Source organism: Saccopteryx bilineata, chromosome 9 (assembly GCF_036850765.1).
Source record: "Saccopteryx bilineata isolate mSacBil1 chromosome 9, mSacBil1_pri_phased_curated, whole genome shotgun sequence".
In the NCBI taxonomy this organism is placed as follows: Eukaryota; Metazoa; Chordata; class Mammalia; order Chiroptera; family Emballonuridae; genus Saccopteryx; species Saccopteryx bilineata.
Window position 1 is genome coordinate 59,665,775 of NC_089498.1, and position 13,075 is coordinate 59,678,849.

Consider the following 13,075-nt stretch of genomic DNA (forward strand, 5'->3'; position numbering starts at 1 on the left):
CCCAAGGTTATTCTGGGGATAAAATAAGACAACTCAGGTTATGAATCTCAACCATTATTTTAAAATTAGCATGTACTCAATAAATGTTCATGTCTTCTTCCTCCTGTCTGTACAGCCAGTATTCATGGCCACTATCACAGCCCCCTGGCCCATGCAGGTTCACGTTTGACTCAGACGGTCAGTAATGAAACAATGGAGCCAAGAACTGGTGGGCCATTAGCTTTAATCCTAGATTGCACCCGGCGGGGATGAAATACACACAGTGGGAAAACACTTCCCTTTCCATTCAAGGATCCCAAAACCACTGACTTATCCGAGTTTCCTAGAATCAAAGGTTTCTAGGTCACCAGCCTTATTCACCTCTGTTCCCCATCTTCTCTCTGCACAAACTTTGCACAAACTGGCTTCTCCTTTAGCATTCTACCATCTTGACTGCTTCTTCTCTTCTCCACGTGGCCTTTCTCTGCTCTCTTTTCTCTGCTCTCTCCTCTAATGCTAATCTCAGAAACAGAGAGAGAGCAAGCTCCTGGTCTGCCCCACTTTATAGTATAGAAATCAAAACCCTTAATCCAATATACAAACAAGGAAGTATCTGATACAAAGTCACTTATCTGAGGCATAATGAGATTCCTCATGAGAGTGCACCACCCCACATCAAGCAATCAGTGAAGGGTGTGGGGAAAAGCTTAGTCTTAAAACTAAGTCTTAGGCTATAACCACCCTGCCTGTTTATAGCCTGTCCCTACACCCAATGCAAACTATAAGTGAGCAAACATATATATTATATTTACAAACTTATTTGACCAATACTGCCCTATTTCAATGATCTCTCAAGGGCAACACTTCAAAACTGGTTGGGAAAAAACAATTACTAAATGTTGGGCAAATAAAATATATTATGCTCACTTTGTTAAAGATGGCGCTGCCCATGTGGAAGCCCATCGCCCAGGTGATGGTATTGGTTGCCCTTCTTGCTTAGGATGGGTTTGATTATATTAATGTGTGTTAGGGCAGGCTGTGGGCAGGCAGGGGCTTGGTTTTAGGACTAAGCCTTTCCCACCCTTTTTGATGCAGGGTGGTGCACTCTCATGAGGAATCCCATTATGCCTCAGATAAGTGACTTTGTATCAGAGACTTCCTTGTTTGTATATTGGATTAAAGGTTTTGATTTCTACACTATAAAGTGGGGCAGACCAGGAGCTTGCTCTCTCTTGGTTCCTGAGATTAGCATTAGAGAGGAGAGCAGAGAAAGGCCACGTGGAGGAGGCCAGAAGAAGCAGCCAAGATGGTAGAGTGAGAAGCCAGTTTGTGCAGAGTTTGTGCAGGGAGAAGGAAGGAGATGGGGAACAGAAGTGAATAAGTCTGGTGAGCTAGAAACCTTTGATTCTAGGAAACTCGGATAAGTCAGTAGTTTTGTGAGCACTGAATGAGTGGGTTTTGGAGCCCAGTGTGTGTTTTTACTTGCCCGCCAGGTGCAAGTTAGGATTAAAGACAATGGCCCACCAGTTCTTGGCTCTGTTGTTTCATTACTGATTGTCCGAATCTAATGAGAACCTGCACAGGTCAGGCGGCTGTGATGGTGACTGCGGCTACTGACTTTACACTAAAGTTATTTGCATAGAAATGGCATGCTTTATAATATGACATACAGGATTCCTTGCCTCTTCTGAAATCAATTTTTCATATAAGATGTCCATGTTCTCCTGCCAGATGTCCCCAGAAACACCCACAGCTGACCACTTTGGCTTATTTTTTATTGCAGGGAGGGAGAACACAACCATGGGGAACTGTGAAGGTGCCTCAGGGAGTAGCTGTTAGAAAGGCCTACTAGGATTTGTGATGTTGTTAGAAGATTTGGAGGATGGGTTCAAAGGAAGAAAGATTTTTGCTCTGGGTTGGATGCTCTCAGGAACCAGGGTAATTCTGAATTCTTAGTACTTGTTATCTAGAAGGCTGTAGGATAAAGCTGTAATGTGTAAAGAAACATCAATCACTCTAAGGTAAGGGGAGTGTTTGGAATTTTGAAGACTGGACAATGTCCAGATTTTGCCTGTGTTCAGACATGATTATGGAATAGTCTTGTTTTTTGTCTTGATCTGTCACAATCACATAGTAGTCTTGCCTGATACTGATATGCAAAATTGTTTATGTTCAACAGGAAAACACCACAGTCTGCCTGTGAGTGACGGGGCAGACCCCAGATATTCAGGGCTGCCTTTTTTTTTTTTCTGAGAGCTTCACAGATATTAACACATTTAATTTTTGATACCTCCATTTTAGAGATGAAGAAACTGAGGACCAGAGAGGTGAAATAACCTGCCCAAGGTCACACAGATTCTGAGTGACTGAGCTGGGATTCAACCCCAGGCAAGCTGACTGCTGAGTCAAAGCTCCAATCCTAAAGAAGGTGTATGGTTGTGTTTGTTCTAGAAGGCAGCGATCAGGGTTTTCTTCAGCAGCTCTTTTCCTCTGCACTGCTCCATGAGCTTTACTTGCTTGCTCTTTGGATGGTTAACACTATGTCTAGGAAGTAAGAAATTTTGAGATGGCACTTCCCGCGTGCTCTGATCTCTAAGAATAACCCTTCAGAAACAGTTCTAGAACAGCTTTGGAGAGAGAGGCCAGAGAAAGACAAAAGAAGAGTCAATCACAAAGAGTTCACATGTTCACTCAGAGAGTTTTAAAGTTGTTCTTTGAATTTTGCTCCTGTTTGAGATTTCTCTTTTCATTATTGAGCCAGGATTCTCTGCATTTATTAAAAAATCTTGACGAAGTACCTACTTGAGCACAAGGTGTGTGTGGGTATGTATGTGCATGCATGTGTGTGTAGCCGAAGTTGTCAGGCCTCCTGTGGGCTCTCTCTTTTTCGCTGCACTCATGTCGAGAATTTCACACCCCAACACATGATTAAACCAAAGCAAGAGATGGGTCACTATCTTGTTTAGTTGTTGGAAAGGGAGATAGTGAATCTTGAGGGCATGTCAAGTAACACACCGCCTCCCAGCATTTTGCTGTGCTACCAACACCTGAACACATGGCATGAGATATTCACATCCTAGAAAGCACTATAACAATTCCAGGTGTTGCTCTACTATAGCAACAGTGGAAGACAGGTTAATTAAGTTGGCTGATGCAGTGCTCACTACTATTTTAATGTTGGAATCAGAGACAGTGAAAGAGGCTGAATAGCCTTCCTATGTGGTTAATGGACATGGTGGCATTTGCTTGTGATTTCTCTTGGCACTGCGTCTTCCAGAGGAATTACAATTGAGACTCCCCCTAAAGCCATAATCTGAGACCATTAGAGATTCCTGTTTTGTATTATTTTTCCAGAACAAAAAGTACAGATAAGACCCAAAAGGAAATACATGTGAAAATGGGAAAGATAAACTCAAAGCTCATAAAGATTTCAGATATTTGCTTCCTGTACATCAATATCAGTGAAAAAGCTCACCATCCCATAAGGGAGTTCTTCCTTGTATCCTACTTAAGTCTTTTATGTTACAGTTAAGCCCTTTTGCATGCTTAGTCATAGGGGAAGAACCAAAATTATCTGTTGAAAAAACTGTAGAATAAATCCTTAATCTCTGACAGGCTCTGCACTCAGCTTTCCCTCAGTCTTCTGGGAACCTCCAGTTTCCCCTTCGAGATTTACCTCCTCAACAAATTAGTTTTTCTTTCAGGTCAAATAGGCACTTGAGGGAGAGACATAGAAAAAAATTTCTACTTAGTTACAAATGGCAAGAAATGCTTGTAATTATCAAAGTGGCTGTAGGTATCTTGTCCAGAAATATTGACCAAATCCAAAGGGAACGGCCAGTGGTGAACCAGCAATCACCAGTTGTTGTCTTTTCTAAAAAAGACTTTCAACCACATTTTCATAAACCTTTTTGTAGTACAAAGGAATCAGATACTTACTTGTAAGAGGCATTGGTCATCTGTGAAGGATTGATGATCATTAAATTAAATAATGCATATACAAAGTACTTATCACAGATTCTATCTCAGGGTTAGTGCTTAATGAAAGGAAGTCATAGTAATTATATCTATCGAATTGCTTTTCACATACTTTGGCTATTATCAGTATGTGTAGGGTGCTCTTGGCAATTGAACCTGCAACCTGAAGTCACAATTTTGTAGAAGAAGAGATTCGGGTTGGGATATATTCCTGGGATTGCCATTTGTCCCTCCTCCTGTCTAGGATATTCTGTTCCCACAGAACAATTGAGTGTATGTTTGGGCCTTGCTATGCTTTCTGTTACCAGCCATGGTGATCCTAATTGCTTTTCATTAGTATATAACCCTGGTAACTCATGCTTTGGCAGTGTGATCTATAACATTGTGGAAACACCATCTAGGCCAAGTTGACAGAACTTCCAGAACTGAAACTGGACACACATCAAAGATGTCTGGAACCAGACACTTTTGTAGAGAGATGTGGGTATCTGGGCCAAGTTGTGGCCCAATTCTGACATATTTATAAAAAGTGTGAGGTTGTCACTGGATTACTTTGGGGAAAATGAAGCCCCTCTTAGAACTCTCTTGAGAGTTGAGTGGTGACCTTAAATTAAACAAGACTCTCAGGTCAATTAATAAGGACAAGATGGGATTAGCTGCGATTATGACATGGAAGCCTCCCACTGATATGCTAACAGCAATCAAGGCTCAATTACAACAGGACAGTGCACACAGTCCAGACAGGGGCACACCTAGAGTGATGAGCTTGGGGAATTGGGGAGGGCACAGCATGGATCTGTAGGACAACCAGTAGTGGGATTCAGCCAGTTTGCACCAGATCAGCAGAACCCAACACCTAATTTTTTGTTGCATTTGGCAAACTGGTTGTTAAAATGGCACTTGTAATCAAGGTTCTCTCTAAGGTGGGTACCTGAGCAGTTGTCTAATGTGGAAATCGCAAATTTACATTCCTTATACTTTTTTAACATTCATCTATGCAACAGTATATTCTAAGTGCCCTTAGTAATGTTCATTCCATCAATAGGTGAAAAAAATTTGGTGAAACTATACTTATAATATTTATTTATTCATTTATTTATTTATTCATTTATTTATTCATTTCACTCATTATACCTTTGATGAAATACTACACTTTAATTCCCTTGTGTTTGTTATTTCAGTAAGCAAACATATAATGTAAAGAGGAAAATGTCAAACAACCAGGAGGTGACAACTTGTATTGTTTTTTCATGTATTATTATCTTTTTTTTAATATTAATATTTTTTTATTAAATTTAATGCAGTGACATTGATAAATCAGGGTACATATGTTGAGAGAAAATATCTCTAATTATTTTGACATTTGATTGTGCTGTATACCCCTCCCGCAAAGTTAAATTGTCTTCTGTCACCTTCTATCTGGTTTTCTTTGTGCCCCTCCCCTTCCCTAACCCCTCTCTCCTTCTTCACCCCCTCCCCCCTCCCCTGTTGCCATCACATTCTTGTTCATGTCTCTGAGTCTCATTTTTATGTCCCTTCTATGTATGGATTCATCTCAGTTTTTTTTTCTGATTTACTTATTTCACTCCGTATAATGTTATCAAGGTCCATCCATGTTATTGTAAATGATCCGATGTCATCATTTCTTATGGCTGAGTAGTATTCCATAGTATATATGTACCAAAGCTTTTTAATCCACTCGTCCTCTGACGGACACTTGGGCTGTTTCCAGATCTTCGCTATTGTGAACAATGCTGCCACAAACATGCGGGTGCATTTCTCCTTTTCGAGCCGTTCTATGGTGTCCTTGGGGTATATTCCTAAAAGTGGGATAGCTGGGTCAAAAGGCGGTTCGATTTTCAGTTTTTTGAGGAATCTCCATACTGTTTTCCACAGTGGCTGCACCAGTCTGCATTCCCACCAGCAGTGCAGGAGGGTCCCCTTTTCTCCACATCCTCGCCAGCACTTATTCTGTGTTGTTTTGTTGATAAGCGCCATTCTGACTGGTGTGAGGTGATATCTCATTGTGGTTTTAATTTGCATTTCTCTAATGATTAGTGATGTTGAGCATTTTTTCATATGCCTATTGGCCATCTGTATGTCCTCTTTGGAGAAGTGTCTATTCATCTCTTTTGCCCATTTTTGGATTGGGTTGTTTGTCTTCCTGGTGTTGAGTTTTACAAGTTCTTTATAAATTTTGGTTATTAACCCCTTATCAGACGTATTGTCAAATATGTTCTCCCATTGTGTAGTTTGTCTTTTTATTCTGTTCTTGTTGTCTTTAGCTGTGCAAAAGCTTTTTAATTTGATATAGTCCCATTTGTTTATCCTGTCTTTTATTTCACTTCCCCGTGGAGATAAATCAGCAAATATATTGCTCCGAGAGATGTCGGAGAGCTTACTGCCTATGTTTTCTTCTAAGATGCTTATGGTTTCACGGCCTACATTCAAGTCTTTTATCCGTTTTGAGTTTATTTTTGTGAGTGGTGTAAGCTGGTGATCTAGTTTCATTTTTTTGCAGGTAGCTGTCCAATTTTCCCAACACCATTTGTTAAGAGGCTGTCTTTACTCCATTGTATTTCCTTACCTCCTTTGTCAAATATCAGTTGTCCATAGAACTGTGGGTTTATTTCTGGGTTCTCTGTTCTATTCCATTGATCTATATGCCTGTTCTTATGCCAGTACCAGGCTGTTTTGAGTACAATGGACTTGTAGTATAACTTGATATCAGGAAGTGTGATACCTCCCACTTTATTCTTCTTTTTTAAGATTGCTGAGGCTATTCGTGTCCTTTTTTGGTTCCATATAAATTTTTGGAATATGTGTTCTATATCTTTGAAGTATGTCATTGGTATTTTAATTGGTATTGCATTGAATTTATAAATTGCTTTGGGTAATATAGACATTTTAATGATGTTTATTCTTCCTAACCATGAGCACGGTATATGCTTCCACTTGTTAGTATCTTCCTTGATTTCTTTTATCAATGTTTTGTAATTTTCCGAGTACAAGTCTTTAGTCTCCTTGGTTAAGTTTACTCCTAGGTACTTTATTTTTTTGGTTGTAATTGTGAAGGGGATTGTTTCCTTAATTTCTCTTTCTGACTGTTCATTGTTGGTATATAAAAATGCTTCTGATTTCTGAGTATTGATTTTATATCCTGCCACTTTGCTGAATTTATTTATCAGGTCCAGTAGTTTTTTTACTGAGACTTTAGGGTTTTCTATATACAATATCATATCATCTGCAAATAATGATAGTTTTACTTCTTCTTTTCCAACTTGAATGCCTTTTATTTCTTCTTCTTGTCTGATTGCTGTGGCTAGGACTTCCAGGACTATGTTAAATAAGAGTGGTGAAAGGGGGCACCCCTGCCTTGTTCCTGATCTTAAGGGTATTGCTTTTAATTTTTGCCCATTGAGTATGATGTTGGCTGTGGGTTTCTCATAGATGGCTTTTATCATGTTGAGGTATGTTCCCTGTATTCCCACTTTGCTGAGAGTTTTGATCATGACTGGGTGCTGGATTTTATCAAATGGTTTTTCTGCATCTATTGAAATTAGCATATGGTTTTTCTCCTTCTTTTTGTTTATGTGATGAATCACATTGATTGATTTACGAATATTGTACCAGCCTTGCCTCCCCAGAATAAATCCCACTTGATCATGGTGTATGATTTTTTCCATATATTGTTGGATCCGGTTTGCTAATATTTTGTTGAGGATTTTAGCATCTATATTCATCAGAGATATTGGCCTATAATTTTCTTTCTTTGTGTGGTCTTTGCCTGGTTTTGGAATCAGAATTATGCTCGCCTCATAAAAGGAGTTTGGAAGTCTTCCTTCCTCTTGAATTTTTTGAAATAGTTTGAGAAGGATAGGAGTTAGTTCTTCTTTGAATATTTGGTAGAATTCCGTTGTGAAGCCATCGGGCCCCGGACTTTTCTTTGTTGGGAGTTTTTTGATAACTGTTTCGATCTCCTTTGGTGTAATTGGTCTGTTTAAGTTTTCTGATTCTTCCAGATTGATTTTTGGAAGCTTGTACATTTCAAGGAATTTGTCCATTTCATCTAGGTTGTCTAGTTTTTTGGCATACAGTTCTTCATAGTATTTTCTTACAATATTTTGTATTTCTGTTGTGTCAGTTGTTATTTCTCCTCTCTCATTTCTAATTTTATTTATTTGAGTCCTCTCTCTCTTTTTCTTGGTGAGTCTACTTAAAGGTTCATCAATCTTGTTTACCTTTTCAAAGAACCAGCTCCTAGTTTCATTGATCCTCTGTATTGTTTCTTTAGCCTCTATGTCATTTATTTCTGCTCTGATCTTTATTATTTCCTTCCTTCTACTACATTTGGGCTTTACTTGCTGTTCTTTTTCTAATTCTTTTAGATGCAGGGTTCAGTTGTTTATTTGAACTTTTTCTAGCTTCTGAAAGTGTGCCTGTAGTGCTATGAACTTCCCTCTCAGCACTGCTTTCGCTGTGTCCCATAAATTTTGAGTTGTTGTATGCTCATTGTCATTCGTTTCTAGGAATTTCTTTATTTCTTCTTTGATCTCATTCTTAATCCATTCATTATTTAACACCCTGCTATTTAGTTTCCATGTGTTTGAGAATTTTTGAGCTTTTCTGCTGTGATTCATTTCTAGTTTCATGCCGTTGTGATCGGAGAAAGTGCTTGATATGATTTCAGTCTTCTTAAATTTGTTGAGAGCACTTTTGTGCCCTAACATGTGGTCTATCCTAGAGAATGTACCATGAGCACTTGAAAAGAATGTATATTCTGCTGCTTTAGGGTGAAAGGTTCTGAAGATATCTATTAAATCGAGTTGATCTAGTGTTTCCAATAAGTCTGCTGTTTCTTTGTTAATTTTCTTTCTTGAGGATCTATCTAGTGATGTTAGTGGGGTATTGAAATCCCCTACTATTATAGTATTGCTGTTGATCTCGCCCTTTAAATCCATCAAAGTCTGTTTTATATATTTGGGTGCTCCTATATTAGGTGCATAGCTATTTATAATAGTTATATCTTCCTGTTGGATTACTCCCTTTATCATTATGTAGTGGCCTTCTTTATCTCTTACTATATCCTTTGTTTTAAAGTCCAATTTGTCTGATATAAGTATTGCTACCCCAGCTTTTTTTTTCATTTCCATTTGCATGAAACATTTTTTTCCATCCTTTTACCTTCAATCTGTGTGTGTCTTTTGTTCTAAGGTGTGTCTCTTGTAGACAACATATAAATGGGTCCTGTTTTCTTATCCACGCAGCTACCCTATGTCTTTTGATTGGATCATTTAATCCATTTACATTTAAGGTTATTATTGATATGTAGTTGTTTATTGCCATTTTCTTCTTTAAAGGTGTATTCCTTTTTCTTTTCTTTTTTTCTGTATTCTTTTCCCACTTTATCTGTTTACACCAGGCCCCTTAATATTTCCTGCAGCATTGGTTTGGTTGTAATGAATTCCTTGAGTTGTTTTTTGTCTGGGAAGCTTTTTATTTCTCCTTCAATTTTAAACGATAGCCTTGCTGGATAAAGTAGTCTTGGTTGTAGGTTCTTGTTCTGCATTACTTTGAATATTTCTTGCCATTCCCTTCTGGCCTCAAGTGTTTCTGTTGAGAAGTCAGATGTCATCCTTATGGGGCCTCCTTTGTATGTGATAACTTTTTTTTCTCTTGCAGCTTTTAATATTTTCTCTTTATCGCTTAGCTTTGGTATTTTAATTATGATGTGTCTTGGTGTAGGTTTCTTTGGGTTTCTCTTTAATGGAGTCCTCTGTGCTTCTTGGATTTGTGAGAGTTTCTCTTGCATTAATTTAGGGAAGTTTTCAGCTATGATATGATTGAACGAAGTCTCTATCCCTTGTTCTTTTTCTTCTTCTTCAGGAACCCCTATGATGCGGATGTTATTTCTCTTCATGTTGTCACAGAGCTCTCTAAGAGTTTCCTCTGACTTTTTGAGTCTTTTTTCTCTTTTCTTCTCTGCTTTCATGCCTTCATTCCAGTTGTCTTCTAACTCGCTGATTCGATCCTCTGCTCTATCTATCCTGTTTTTAATTCCTTCCATTGTGGTCTTTATTTCTGATATTGTATTTGTCGTCTCCAACTGATTCTTTTTTATACTTGCTATTTCTTTATTTAGGTTTTCAAACTGCCCCTCCATTGTTGTTCTAAGATCCCTAAGCATCCTTACAATCATTATTTTGAACTCCGCATCTGGAAGTTTGATTATTTCCATATCACTCAGTTCATCTCTCGAAAGTGTCTCTTGTGGTTTCATTTGGATTGCACTCCTTTGTTTTCTCATCTTCTTCTTCTTCTTTTTTTTATTTGTAGAGTTGATTGAGTCTAGGCTTGGTGTTGTCTGCCTCCAGTTTTCAGTTGTGTTATATTTAGGTCTTCGTGGGTTGGTATCAGCTATTATTTGTAATCCACTTTCGGATTTGGGCAGCTTTGAAGTCTTGATTTGTTTGTTTTCTTAACAGGTGATAGTCTTGTTAACTGATCTCAGCAAGGGGCTTCCTTGAAACTGTATCCAGGAATGCTGTGGGTGTAACCTGAGACACTGAAGGTCTCTTCCTCCAACTAATCTCACTGGGGGCAGGGTTTTTTCTCTCAGCTTCAGTAGGGGGAGGTGTATCTCAGATCTCCATGGAGACCTGAGTTACTGCCCCTCCTCCCCACTTCTTGTTTTCAGCTGTGTCTTGTTGTGCTGATTGGAGCTGGATAGATGTCCAGAGATCTCTGATCCGGAAGCACTTCAGCTCTGTTTTGTGAAAGGTTCAGTCCCTCCCCCAGCTATGGCCGCCTCCAGCACGAATGAGTCAGCTTTTTTATTTCGTTTCTTGCATACCTTAGCCCCTCACAGTCTGTCCCTCTCCCTGTCTTTTCCACTTGGGAGATAAGCTGGTCTTTTCAACCCACCTTGCTCCCTGGTCGCCAGGTAAGTGGCTGTGAGCAGTAGTTTCTGCTCTTTTTCCTCTGTGAAATCCTCTCTGGGCTCTCAGCCTCACCCCCCTCCTTCCCTTCCTGTAAACAGAGGAGATTCAGGCACTCCTTACCAGGATTATTGTGGCTTCCTCTTTGCTCCTTGGTTTTTGAGAGCTGTTCTTGCAGTTCAGTGTTGGTTTTTCATGCTGATTTTTTCTAAATTGATTTGTATTCCAGTTTGGTGTTGAGAGCTGGGTGTCTGTGCATCCGCCTACTCCGCTGCCATCTTCTCTCTCCTCCAGCCAAGCTCTTTACTCCTCTGTTCCCTCTGAGCTTCTCTATTAATATCTTTTCATTAATATTTTAAAACTATTATAACATAATCTAGTTTTGTGTACCACTTTTATTGTTCTTATTTAAGTATTACATAAATTAACTAATAAACTATCTTTTTGTATATGTTTTTTTCATACTTAAAATGGTCATTAAGGTAGAGAACCAGTTGATAAATTATTTGAATCCCACCACTGAGGACAACTACTACACAAGGCCACTCTACCAAGCCCAGAAGATGTAGTAGCTCTACCTAACACATGGAAAGAAACAGGGAAGCAGCCAAAATAAGGCAACAAAGAAGTAGATTCCAAATGAAAGAACAGGAGAAATCTCCAGAACCAAATGAAATGGAGGAAAGCAAAGTACCAGATACAGAAATTAAAACCATGGTTATAAGGATGTTCAAGGAACTTAGTAAGAATATCAACAACATAAAAAAAGGACAGTGAAACCATGAAAAACAACTAGTCAGAAATGAAGAATACACTAACTGAAATGAAAAATGAATTATAAGGAATCAGCAGTAGAGTAGATGAAGCCAAGAATCAAATCAGAGATTTAGAATATAAGAAAGCAAGAAACACCCAATTAGAACTGGAAAAAAAAATAGAATAAAAAAAGAGGATATTGTAAGGAGCCTCTAGGACAACTTCAAGCATATGAACTTTAGCATCATGGGGGTACCACAAGAAGAAGAGAGAAAGGACTTGAAAATCTATTTTAAAAAATAAAATAAAAAACTTTCTAATTTTGTGAAGGAAATAAAAATATATGCCCAGAAAATGCAGAGGGTCCCAAACCAGATGAACTCAAAGGCACCCACACCAAGAAACATCATAATTAAAATGCCAAAAATTAAAGATCTTCATCTTTAATCCTAAAAGCAGAAAGAGAGAAGCAATTATCTGCTAGTGAATTCCCATAAGACTGTCAGCTGATTTCTCAACCATTCAAGCTAGAAGGAATTGGCAAGAAATATTCAAAGTGACAAAAAGCAAAAACCTACAACCAAAATTACTGTCCCTAGCAAAGCTATCATTTAGAATCAAAGGACAGATCAAAAGCTTTCAAGAGAAAAAAGAAAAGCTAAAGGAGTTCATCACTACCTAAACAGCACTATATGAAATATTAAGGTATCTTCTTGAAGAAGAAGAAGAAGAAGAGGAAGAAGAGAAAGAAAAAGAAGAAGAAGAAGAAGAAGAAGAAGAAGAAGAAGAAGAAGCAGCAGCATAAATAATAAATGGCCATAAAAAAAAAAACAAAATCTTACTATTTGTGCATACATAGACCTAAAGGGTATTATGCTAAGTGAAATAAGTTTGTCTGAGAAAGACAAATACCATATGATTTCACTTATATATAGAATCTAAAGGACAATATAAATGAACAAACAAAACAGAAATAAATTCATAGATACAGAGAACAGACTGATGGTTGCCATTGGGAAGGGGGATTGGGGAACTGGGTGAAAAGGTGAAGAGATTGGGAGTTACAAAATAGTCTTGGGTATATTAAGTACAACACAGGAGATATAGTCAATAATATTGTAATATCTATGCATGGTGCTAGTTGGGTACTGAAACTATCAGGGGGAACACTTTGTAAACTGTATGATTGTCTAATCACTATTCTGTACACCTGAAACTAAAACAAAATAAATTGAATGTAAACTGCAATTTAAAAAAATTAAAGAGGACCTCGCTGGTTGGTTCAGCTGTAGAGCATTGGCCTGGTGTGTGGAAGCCCCAAGTTCAATTCCTGGTCAGGGCTCACAGGAGAAGCATCCATCTGCTTCTCCACCCTTCCCTCTCTCCTTCTTCTCATTCTCTCTCTTCCCCTCCCACAGCCAAGG

General features: G+C 38.5%; 1 pseudogene; it reads left to right on the top strand.

Annotated features, from left to right (window-relative positions):
* Positions 1-12,456, top strand: part of LOC136313636 (ADP-ribosylation factor 1 pseudogene) — a 40,212-nt pseudogene extending 27,756 nt beyond the window's left edge.
* The last annotated feature ends 619 nt before the right edge of the window (positions 12,457-13,075 follow it).